Source organism: Dreissena polymorpha, chromosome 12 (assembly GCF_020536995.1).
Source record: "Dreissena polymorpha isolate Duluth1 chromosome 12, UMN_Dpol_1.0, whole genome shotgun sequence".
Lineage (NCBI taxonomy): Eukaryota > Metazoa > Mollusca > Bivalvia > Myida > Dreissenidae > Dreissena > Dreissena polymorpha.
The window spans coordinates 15,775,758-15,788,296 of NC_068366.1; the positions used below are offsets into that span (position 1 = coordinate 15,775,758).

At 35.9% G+C, this 12,539-nt stretch overlaps 1 pseudogene; it reads right to left on the reverse strand.

The window, feature by feature from the left end:
* Positions 1-12,198, reverse strand: part of LOC127852182 (NADP-dependent malic enzyme-like) — a 30,277-nt pseudogene extending 18,079 nt beyond the window's left edge.
* Positions 12,199-12,539: the final 341 nt, after the last annotated feature.

Below are 12,539 nucleotides of genomic sequence, written 5' to 3' on the forward strand. Positions count from 1 at the left end.
CTGCTGCTACTGCTACTGCTACTATTGATAATATTCTCCTTCTACTTCTCTTTTCTAATATTGCTAGCGATGCTTCATAATTTATTTTAAATGTATCATTTTGTTAAAACAGGAAAGAACTGTTTTATAATATTTTTCTTAAAGGGATCTTTTCACGCTTTGGTAAATTGACAAAATTGAAAAAAAGTTGATTCAGATTCGTAAGGTTTTCGTTTTAGTTATGATATTTGTGAGGAAACATTAATACTGAACATTAACCCATGCTCTATATAGCCATTATATGCATCTTTTGACGATTTTAAAACCTAAAAATTATACAAGCGTTGCAACGCGAAACGATTGAATATTTGGGAGAGTTCTGTTTTTGTCGTTAAATTTTGTGAAACTACGAAGATTGCTTATATAAGGTATAAAATACGTCGAGAATGTGTACTCGGCGGAATAGCTCAGTAGGCATAAGCGTTTATACTACAGGACTCTGCCAGGACTTCCAGGGGTCACTGGTTCGAACCCTGCTGCCGGGCAATGTACATTTCCTTTTTTTTTTTTTTCTTGATTTTTTACTGGAGCTTTTATGATCCAATGTTTACATTTATCAATAATAAAGCATTTAATGAATAAGTTAAAAAAAATGCCAAAATCTGTGAAAAGGCCCCTTTAAAGGTGTAAAGAATCTAAACTTTTCTTGCGTATTAAAGTTTTATTTAACTGGATTAGTATAGGCCACATACAGACGCTATTGTACTGATTTGTACTAAACCAACATTTGTCATAATCAACAGTTTTAACATGCCGCAGTTGCCTTGGAAGTTGACCTTGTGATTGGAGTTATGTATAAAACATTAACAAGGTATTTGTTGACAGTTTGTCCTGTCACGATTATATATAGTTGAGCCAAACGTGTGATAAAGATCCCTTTTGGGGTGGCGATAAATACTATTTATATTGTTCAACAGGGGAGAACTGAGAAAACATATGTTACAATTAATTTGTCTACTTTGCCTGCTTCTTCTTTATTATTTTTCTTGCTAATTCGTTTAGAGTTTAGTTTTAGATTAAGTAGGTATATCAATTTAACATTTTTGATAGGATATTTATTTGGATAGTAATGGTATTGTTTTTATTTGACTTGACATCATTGAAACCGGTTTATTCATTGATAGAGATCGGGATCCTCCACAGGTGTGTTAATCTCGATTGTTAGGTGGGGGAGAAGGGTCCGAATGATAATGTTGGTCGTCGGCTTACGAATCACATTTCACACAAGTTTTAGACAATATGCATACGTATAAACCTAATTTAAGTATTACATAGATAATAACTTATCTTTATTTTGATGAACTACGTTTAAGGTATAAAACTATAATTGTCTATGTGTTGTGTGCCGCAATACACCCGCATACATACCATCTTGCTTTTTTAATATTGTGATCACAACGGTCCGAAGTCATAAACATTCATTATGCATGGTTGCTAAAGCACAGGGTATGACTAACTAAACCTATGTTTATTGTTGTTTGCTAGGGTTATTATTATTATGTTTTATTTTTTTTTTATTTTTTTTTTTTTGGGGGGGGGGGGTGGGAGGGCTTTATAGAAGATTTCAACTAGTCCTTCAATTAACGAAAAAAAAATATTGGTATAGGATATAAAAGAGTAATAACAAGCTTCATTCATGCTGTTTCTATTATGGTGTTTTAACGCATATAATTATGTATGGTTGATGAAGCACATTGGTAATGCTACCGATGTTTATTGTTGTTTGATGATGATGTTAAGTTGGTGTTGCTGTTGTTGTTTAATGATTATGATGAGGAGAGGAGGGAAGAAGAAGAAGAAGAAGAAGAAGAATAAGAAGAAGAAGAAGATGATGATGATGAGATGATGGTGGTGGTGGTAGTAGTGACGACGACGACGATGATGATGATTTGATTATGAATAATGAGATTTGAAGTAAATTACTGCGGCAAAGATTTTCTTTTTAGCGGCCAAATGCAGATATCGCGCTCGGCCGCTGTAAGGGGTTTGTAATATTTGCATCTACATAGGATCAATAGCAGATACTCAAGCAACCATATGCTTATGAGAAACAAAAGCAAAATAATTGGCAATCGCTGAAATCTCGAATATGACTTACTCATTTTATTAAATGAAAAACCGGTAACTATGTTTAAACGGTTATTATATTGCAACAACTTAGCGGTGTTTATCCAAAAGACCATTGTTATAATTACAGGGGACGTCAATAGGCCAAACTATTCAGGAAATATGATTTGAGTCGTTAAGGATAGATTTTGAGATCAATGTACGTCCGATGAGATTAAAAGGGAGTTTGAGGCGTAGGGACAGATTCGTTCGAGTACCGCGATCATTTGAGAACAAATTATGTTGAAGCTTTATCGGAATTCCGGAAATTGCGATCGGTACCGATTTTTTTCTGGTTCTTTTTTATTGATTCTGATAAGTTAGCGGCCGGCACGGACATGAATATTAACTGACGAAAACCTCTTCGCTACTTTCCGAAAATCTTCGACATGTTGCAAATATCCGTAATATTCCGCATTGTACTCACCAGAATTGCAACTAGAAAGACGACAATAAATCAGTTAGCTACGGCTCGGGCGGGGGATTTACCTTTTATCCCTGTAAGGGACCTAATGCCCCCAGACTACCGGCTATTTTTTCCGGAATTCGAACTTGATACACTTGATATCCCTGAATTAAATATTTATATCCGCACTTTTGATCTCTAGAGTGCTGACTGTTAGTATTGTATTTGACTGGAATGACTGTCGATTATGTGTTTTTAAGATTAAAACAAGCTTACGAAGAACTTTGTGTTTGCTTTTTTTGTACGCTTTCTTTTAAAAATGTATATGTCCGCCACGGACGCAACATTGACCAAATGTACCAGATTGTGGTCTCTTTAAAGTGCTATGTTTTTACTGCCGTGATATCTTTAACAAACTACACATTATTGATCGTGGGACGTTTTGTACTCTTATTGAATTTGTTTCCCCCAAAATATGCTCTTCTATTAGTAGATGTTTAGGTGACGATGTTCTAATTATAGATCTTACACGGCCAAGAAACACTAGATAGGTCTTTGCAAAGAGAGCTGTTGGATATCGTGAATGCGTTCAATGTGGCCTGTTTATTTCAGAAAGCTATGTGCAATGTTTTATGGGGGATTTCTATCAAATTGCCAATTGCAAAATTTGATTTAATTCATTCGGACCTACAAGCGGGAAACTTCTTCATTAAAGTTCAATGGGCTTTTAAGAAGTTCGTTGAAAGGCCAAATGTGACGTTAAACAGCAACGCCCGAAAAAATTGCTACTCAGTCTTATTTATCACTTTTTTTGTAAGATTTACCAGTAGACGTTCTTCAGTGAAATTAAGCAAACACACAGTGCCGACAAATATGGAAGGGTATTTAGGTAAAAATTACATCCTTCTTTGTGACTGTGTCATGATTCTTGATGGTACTTTCAATTAATATGTAGACACCTTTTCATGCTTGATGACACTTACATCTTGCCTGATGTCCAATGTCTATTTACATTCTGCTTAATGGTATCATGCATGTGTACAGATGCAACATTCTTGTTCGTTAATTGCATGCTGCATATGTGTATGTTGGTTTGTGCAGAGAGACTTGTGCAATAGGCGTAGTGCATAATGAAATCAAATATTAATGCGTTTAATAAATTAACGCGATGGTAAGATGTGAGTTTCACCCAAGCACAAAGCAACATACTATCATGCATGATACAATGATGTCAATTGACAGTCATTCCGAAATGCTACGGAGGACTACGGAAATTTACGGCGTATAACGGAAATTTTATGTTATAGGAGAAGGTTGCGCACCTTTGTAAGATATTTGCTACTGAACCGAAATTAACCGCGTGTTTGTAGACTTAACTTTTTTTTGGTTAATGACTAACCATATTTTTTGTACAGTAATTTACCTTCAATAACCAAAGAAAGTCTATGGATATATTTCAATATATGCTACTAATGCATGTATGCAGAGCTCCAGATAAGACGCTTAAAGTCGTAAAAAATTGAATTAAATTTAGTAAAAAAGTAGACTTAAATTCTGTGCGTACGGTTACACATTGGAAAAATAAAATAAGAATTCAAAATGTGTGATCATGCGTAAAACTCAATATCAATGCATATAATGTAAACATTTTATCAATGAGTTCCCACTCGTCTAGGCCCTCATTACAATTATGAAATCAACAGCACTTTAACGTTATTATGAATAACAGACCATCTTTACAACAGTCGAAAAGCCGAACGTTTTCCATTATCTGGTCCTTTTATCGCAAAAAGTCTGCTGTAAACCGGCAATTGTCATTAGCTCTTCTTAGACTATAAACCTAAATGCGGATGTGCCAAAAATTATATTTACATGAAAAAAAAGAATTAATAATAGACTTTAAGGCTGGATTATTATAGAGTGTAAACCAAGATTTTGCTGAAAAAGTTATCTGGAACTTTGCATGTATGTTGAGAGGAAATCGATTACATAATTTCAAATTTACTAGAGTACTTTTATATTGCACCACATAAAATGCTTTAAAACTATAATATTGAAGTGCACATATAAACTTTATTATAGATGGGTAGGTATTTCGTGTCAATCTCTTTCACATATGAAAGAGCTGTTGGTCATGCTGCTTTAAGTACATATAGATGCATGACACAATTTAGATTAAGCAAAATAAAACACTAGGTATTTGCCAAGAGTCAAATATATACGAGCAGTAAGAGCGTAATCGTGCACAGCGATACTTACTCTTGTAGAATTGAAACTCTTATTGCTTTCTTTCGAAATAATTTCATGTGTCCGATCTAATATGCAATATGCCCGGTGTTTTTTTTGCGGATTAATGTTCCGTTTTAGATCCATAATTAACGAATGCCTCAATATTTTCAAAAATTAACACCGGAATAATGTTCACCGACATTTTTTCATACAGATTGGATATAAATATTATAGAGCTTAACAAAAAATACATTAAGCACTGTTTCTCCCGGCACACGTGCTGGACACACAGGTGGTTAGCGTGTGGCTATGATAATAATTAGTGAAAACATCTTTTGAATGATAAATAATCATATTAAAACGAAAAATCAAATTTTCTATAAAAAAAAAATCACTACCGTTTTATATATAACAAGGTATCCAACTCGAAATCATCCGAAAACGGGGTGCATCGTTTGAGCAGCCATTACTAAATTAATTTTGCAGCGATTTTCATGACCCCGGTCTTATTCAACGCAGAAATGAATTTCATTTTAGGAAATGTATATATATTGTTATATTTCTACACATGCTGGGTCAAATTTTAAGAAATAAAGCTATACATAATTCGCTTGACCCAGTTGTTATCGATCAGACCGTATTTATGAATGAAATCTCCAGTTGTAAGGACACAACTCCGCATTGGAGCAATGAAATCACCCTTGTGTTTAAAATGTCAGTTGGTTGAAATGTATGTAAACAAAGGTTTGAAAATGCGCTGGACAGTTAGTTTTGATGCATAATTCTACGGCAAGCACGGTAAGAATGTTTTTTTTTCATACGTTTTATTGAATTATGGTATCGAGGTTCGTGAACTTTGCAGGGAAAATGCCCATTTCCCCGTGAAGATTTCAGTCATGAATACTGTCTGATCGATCACAGCTGGGTCACGCGAGTTGTGTATCGTGTTATTTTTTAAAAGTTGACCCAGTATTTGTAAAAATATTGCAAGACATATACATTTCCAGAAAGGAAATTTATTTTCTGCGTTGAATAAGACCAAGATCGTGAAAATCGCTGCAAAATTGATGAAGTAATGGCTGTTTAAAACGATGCAATCCCGTTTTCGGATGATTTCGAGTTGGATACCTTGTTGAATATATATTTAACTTATTTTTTTTAAGAAAAGTTGATTTTTCGTTATAATATGATTACTTATCATTCCAAAATATGTTTTCACTAACTAGTATTATAGCCACACGCTAACCACCTGTAGCTGGACACTTTTAAAAAACACTATACAAATTCAAGTACTTATGCATTTAATTGATTGTAAACAATGACGGTTGAAATCCGTGCGTGGGAATTTTTCTGGTAACCAAGAGCGACGTCAACGTTCATGACAAACCTGTTTATATGACATTTATTTATTGATTTTTTTCCAACTTGATTGAAAATTATGTTTTATGATATTTTAATACATGTAGATGAAGTAGTTGTTTTCTCAACGAGGAGTACAATAGTTGTACAGTACTAGACACGAGTACTTGTAACTTTCAGGTTTCTCTGTATACCACAGACATTATATAGTCATAAAATGATAAATATGTGTTTATAGAAATTGTAATTATAGCATGGTAAACAGACTAGAGAAATCTGAAAGTTTCACGCACAGGTCTGTGGCAATGGGGGTTTGGGCTACTTTATAAATATGAGGTCGATATGCAATGCACATCGGTAGATTACGTCTACTGTAATTATTTGGACTAGGGAAGGGCCACAATTCCAACACATCAGCCCCGTTATGTTCTGAATAAAATGCATGTATAATTTCTTGAGTGCCAATTGCATCTTACAAATATCAAAAACATTCACGGCAGTCAATTCATTGTGTAAACTTACTGGTCTTCATGGCAATAATGAACGTATTTAGTTTAATGGAGATTATATAACGAAGGGAACTAATTCAGCTTATTCAGTTTACTAGTCAAAATGATTCGGATGTTTTCGCTTTTTTTTCCGAAAAGTAATTTATTCAACATACGGAAAATAAACGCGCGCCACCTGATGTCATAATTTAGTAACTTGCATTCTGCTTACTGCCTGTTGCTAACTGCCGTTGTTAATGACGCTTAGTGGCAAAACCGATTATGACTGGTTTCAGGAATAATGAACACACAAACATTGGATAGTCACCAAGCATGTTGAAACAATCATCAAGTATAACCGATAGAGAACAAGCATGTTGGAACTGTCATGAAGCATGTTAGAATAAACATCACGCACAATGTAAATATTATTCATGAATGATGTAATGTTGCAGCAATCATCAAGTATAAACGAATAGACAACAAGCATGTTGGAATTGTCATAAAGCAAATTAGAATAAGCATCGGTCATAATGTTAATATTCACCACGAATGATGTAACTTTTACCTAAATATCCTTCCATAGACATGTGTTGTTACTAAAATAGACATAGAGATTTGAGCATTGGGAGTGACCTAATCATACTGTGCTTTAGCAGTATTACGGAATACCGTTAGTGCCATCGTGGTTACACATTACAATCCAGAGGGCGAGAACGCGAGAACGCGATAGTACGATGGCGACAATGTGACAATACGATGATGACAGGGTGACAATACGATGGCGACAATGCGATAGTACGATGGCGACAATGCGAGAACGCGATAATACGATGACGACAATCAGACAGTGCGATGACGACAGTGCGACAATACGATGGCGACAGTGAGATAGTACGATGGCGACAATACTACAGTTCTATAGTGCGATAATACGATGACGACAGTGCGAAAATACGATGACGACAGTGCGACAATACGATGGCGATAGCCGACAGTGCGATAGTACGATGGTGCCAATGCGATAACGCGATAGTATGATGGCGGCAATTCGAAAATGAGATGGCGACAGTGCGACAATACGATGGCGACAATGCGATAGAACGATGGCGACATTGCGATGATACCACGGCGACAGTACGATATGACTATCGCATTGTCGCCCCCGTACTATCGCACTGCCGCCATTGTATTGTCGCACTGTCGCATTGTCGTCATCGTACTAGCGCGTTTTCGCAATCGTACGAACGCATTGTCGCCATCGTATTGTCGCACTGTCGTCATCGTACTTTCGCGTTCTCGCATTCTCGCCCTCTGGATTTTAATGAGTAACCACGGTGGCCCTAACGGTATTTTGTACAGTAAAGTGCGTAAAATCTGGTTTGGAATAACAATTTTTATACCGAAAACCCGACTTTGTTTTATAAGTAGTAGTCTAAATATACAATGAGTTTTCCGAGCATTAAATAAACATATTAAAATAAAATTCATGTTCGTATCAGTTGAAGTTCTTGTTAATAGTAGAAGCAAAAAACACAATAAAACGCTGATTGGGCTTACTAATTTGAGGCAAGAAAAAACACATCGCGCTATTATATATAACATATAACGCGCATCCGCAAAGTTCGAGCGCCCGTCTCGGTGCCGTCGTTTCCGGTGAAAGTTTCGCACAGGAGCTACCGAGTTAGGATATGAGACCACGAATCATGGCTTGACTTTATATATCAGTCAGCGTAGTACCTGACCAGACTGCGCGGTTGGACAAGCTAGGATGGACCAACTTCGGCCGCATATGACATAAGACCCATTTTCGCATGACGCGGGTCATCTGACCTTTATAATGTGTATATAGCTTTGAATGGAATTTGCACATAGTTTTTGGCATGGACTTATTGTTATGTTAATGTGTTGCACGCTTTCAAAAGCAGAGGGCATATATAAGATCAATTATACTACGGAGTTCATTTTCTGTTGCAAAATGAAATGCAATAAAGATTGTTACTCAGCGGTGTGTACAGTATGACAGCGTTGTCTGTCTGCGATGCATTTATACTGGTTCTAAGCTGGCATACTCACCAATTGGACTCAACCATCTGCTCGAACAAGAAATGATAAGTTCTACTAGCATAAACCTTTAATTGTAACTCATTTTAAAAATATTCATGTTATTTATATTATTCAATTATTATTCAAAATTATAATTATTATTTCCTTTATTGTTGTTTTTCGCATTAAGAAACTTATTCGGCTTACGAAACTGAAAAATCCCATTGGAAAAAAATCCCATGGGAGAAAAAATCCCATGGGATTTAAAAATCCCATGGGATTTAAAAATCCCATGGGATTTAAAAATCCCATGGGATTTTTTGTTTTTTTTTAAACACGACTAAACGCATTAAAATATCGTAGTTGTTCATCATTTCATAAAATATGATGTTTCTGAAAGTTTCATGAATAAATCTCTCAAAATAAGAAAAAAATCCCATGGGATTTTTTTCTCCCATTTTAAAATGGGATTTTTTTATTACTAAATATTTTTATATATAATTGGCATAAAACCAATATACAGTCCTTAAATAACGTTAAAATACTTGCAAACGCAAATAAAACACGTTTTTTAAAATGTTCAAAATCCCATGGGATTTTTCTCCCATTTGCAAATTATGGGAGAAAAAAAATCCCATGGGAGAAAAAATCCCATGGGAAAATCGAAAATCCCATGGGAAAATGCAAAAATCCCATGGGAACCCCAACTTTGCTTATAAATTTCATAGTGAAGAAAACGCGTTTTTTGAGTGAAAATAACCAATTATTAATCAACGATAAGACTTTTATCGCATACTATGTCTCAAAGTAGCAAATCTTTAAGAAAAAGGGTACTTAAGTTTGCGAAATTTCGGTTTCGCAAAGTTTTTCCGGTGGCCGTTAAAAGCGGAAAGTGTCGTCCCTGATTAGCCTGTGCGAATTGCACAGTCTTATCTGGGACGACACTTTACGCACACGCATTACGCACATGCACAAAAACAAATACTCCTCGCTCTGTGAAAAGGGGGTGGGGGTAATGCATGTGCGTTAAGTGTCGTCCCAGATTTGCCTGCGCAGTCCGCACAGTCTACTCAGGGACGATACTTTCCGATTTTATGATATTTTCGTTTCAAGATAGTCTCTTCCTAGTTAAAAACTAGTTAAGAGGGAAAGTGTCGTCACTAATTATCCCGTGCGGATTGCACAGGCTTATCTGGGGCGACACTTCATGCACATGCATTTAACCCCCTTTACACAGAGCGATGCTCATTTGCATACAACTTGCCATGCGGCTCCTTGTGTGTGGCTTTAACGTTTGTCGAATACGTCAAAGTTGAAATATTACATCTATTATCATACGTATACACCTGTTATAAGTTTTAAAGGGTAACATGTTTACTCAAACAAACATTTATAACACACAATCTAAGCTGTGAATGAAGGCCGGTCAGTGGTAGGATTATCCGGCTGTGGTGGAATACGGGACGTGTTAAGTTCTCTGTACAGAATCTAGAACACTTACTAATGTAAAGTAACTGTTCAAGTACTTAATACATCTCATCGGCACATGCACCGGGAAAGAAACTCAATATAATATTAACAAGTATACGTTTTGCCGGTCCGCTTATGCAGTTGTTAACTTTAAACGGCTGTATTTGTGCAGGCTTAAAGAATGACGTGAAAATTATTATAAAATCATTATATCATACAATACACTATATTTCGTTTAAAAACTACATATATGTTTATAATAACTACACTGAAAATATCACTACGAAACACATGAAAACTCAAAATTTGTAATATATAAACGTACCTTGTTGTGATATGGGTCCCTTATAAGATCCTGGCCCCTAGTTCGGGGTCGCCCAATGCGGACATCAATTTCCTCGTCTTTTCGTCCTGAACTTCCCTCTGCCATCTCTAGTAGCTTACTCAAGTGAGCTCTGAAAGAATCAAAGCGCAGTTACGATGTGGTCAGGGGAGGTAATGCGTTAAGATACGTGTTATATTTATAGCTTTTTAGTCGAGTGTAACAATGTCCATGGTTGATCGCTCTAGTGTAATGGAGTTCAATTGAAGTACTAAATACATTTGCAAGTAAAAAGTCCGTTTCCTGTTAAATGAACAATCATAATTTTGAATGTTGATAGTGACTTTGGTTCGCGGGTTCCGTAATTATTTTCAATAGCTTTAAATGTATTAACTCCAAACTATCATGATAAAACTAGTTGGAAGATTCAAAATGAAAACAAAAAAGCACACAAATCCTTATAAGGATTTTAAACCGATATATTTGGTTTCACCATTGAATTCAAGTTTTAAACTGAGCAGCGTATTTTCAACGACACTTTCCGCTTTTATGATATTTTTTGTTTAAAAAAGTATCTTCTTATCAAAAATCCAGTTTAGGCGGAAAGTGATGTTTCTGATTAGCCGGTGTGGACTGCACAGGCTAATCTGGGACGACACTTAACGTACATGCATTTAACCCCCTTTTCACAGAGCGAGGCTCATTTGTATTTGTGTTTATAGTATGGTCTTGTCAAATGTCAAACTATTTGGCAACTTCCCTCTTGCCTTGACTTAACGCCTTCGTGGTTAGAATAAGAATTATCTGTTGCTGAAGCAACTCGAATTTCACGTTTTACAATTAGCTAACTCTCTGAAGACATGCATTTAATGTCCGTTTACATCATGTCCTCTGTTGCATATTCTTATACAGTTAAATAAATATGCATTCATAAATGATACATTACAGCTGCAAGAAGGGACAGTTTTGTTAAGTTAGACCTAAAGTGAAGGTCACGCCAGTTGGTGAAGCCCTGGTTAAGATTTCACTTCATCTGTGAACGAGTTAAACGGGGCATATATATATCAACCAATCAAAACCTATTATAAAACAAGTTAATGAAGTCGTTTCTGTCAAATATTTAATTCATAATTGATGCTATAATACCACGTGATACTTCTTTGTATCACATGTTATTGCATCTTTGCAAAAATTGATTGCTTGCATTATCTTCTTAAGGGACCTGAAAAAAAACATTCAGCTTTGACACAGACATCAACTCTATTAGAGACAATAACAAACATGGCGTATCTACCTGTACATTTCACAAACAACTTGCTGCAGTTTGTTTTGAGTGACTTAATTAATATTATTATACCGATCGAACACGAAATGAAAACAAATGGGCCGTGCTCTGTGAAAAGGATGTTTAATGCATGTGCGTAAAGTGTAGTCCCAGATTAGCCTGTGCAGTCCGCACAGGCTAATCAGGGACGACACTTTCCGCTTATATGATATTTTTCGTTTAAAGAAAGTCTCTTCCTAGCAAAAATCAAGTTAACAGGCTAATTTGGGACGACACTTTACGACGCACATGCATTTAAGCACTTTTTTCACAGAGCACGTCCAAATACAAGTGTTCTCTTACTCCTTGTCCATCCCAGGATGGTACGTCTGCTGATGCAGTCTGCTCGCTATGGCGTTCCCCATTTTGTTAGTTGCCTTACGTTAACGTTTACGACAAAGAAGCGTTAAAGTTTCGATAATTCCTGACTTTATTGGAAGTTTTTTAAAAGACAAAATGAGTTTAAATGTGGGGCGTCATACGGCGTCAGTTTCATCAACCGAAGACTGTTCCTGACGTCAATGGTTGCCATAGACTCGACGTCATTAACTTTACATGCGTTATCTCATAAGTGACGTCATTATCATAAAACATATTCAAATGAAAGTGACAGGATGATAAGCGGCTAACGTTTAGTGTGAATGGTCAAGTGTGCTATGTATATCTTGGTTAGCTATATGTTGAGGCACACAGGCAAAACTATAAAACACGAAAAATGCAAATTATCTAACTCAAATCTGTGTGACTTCT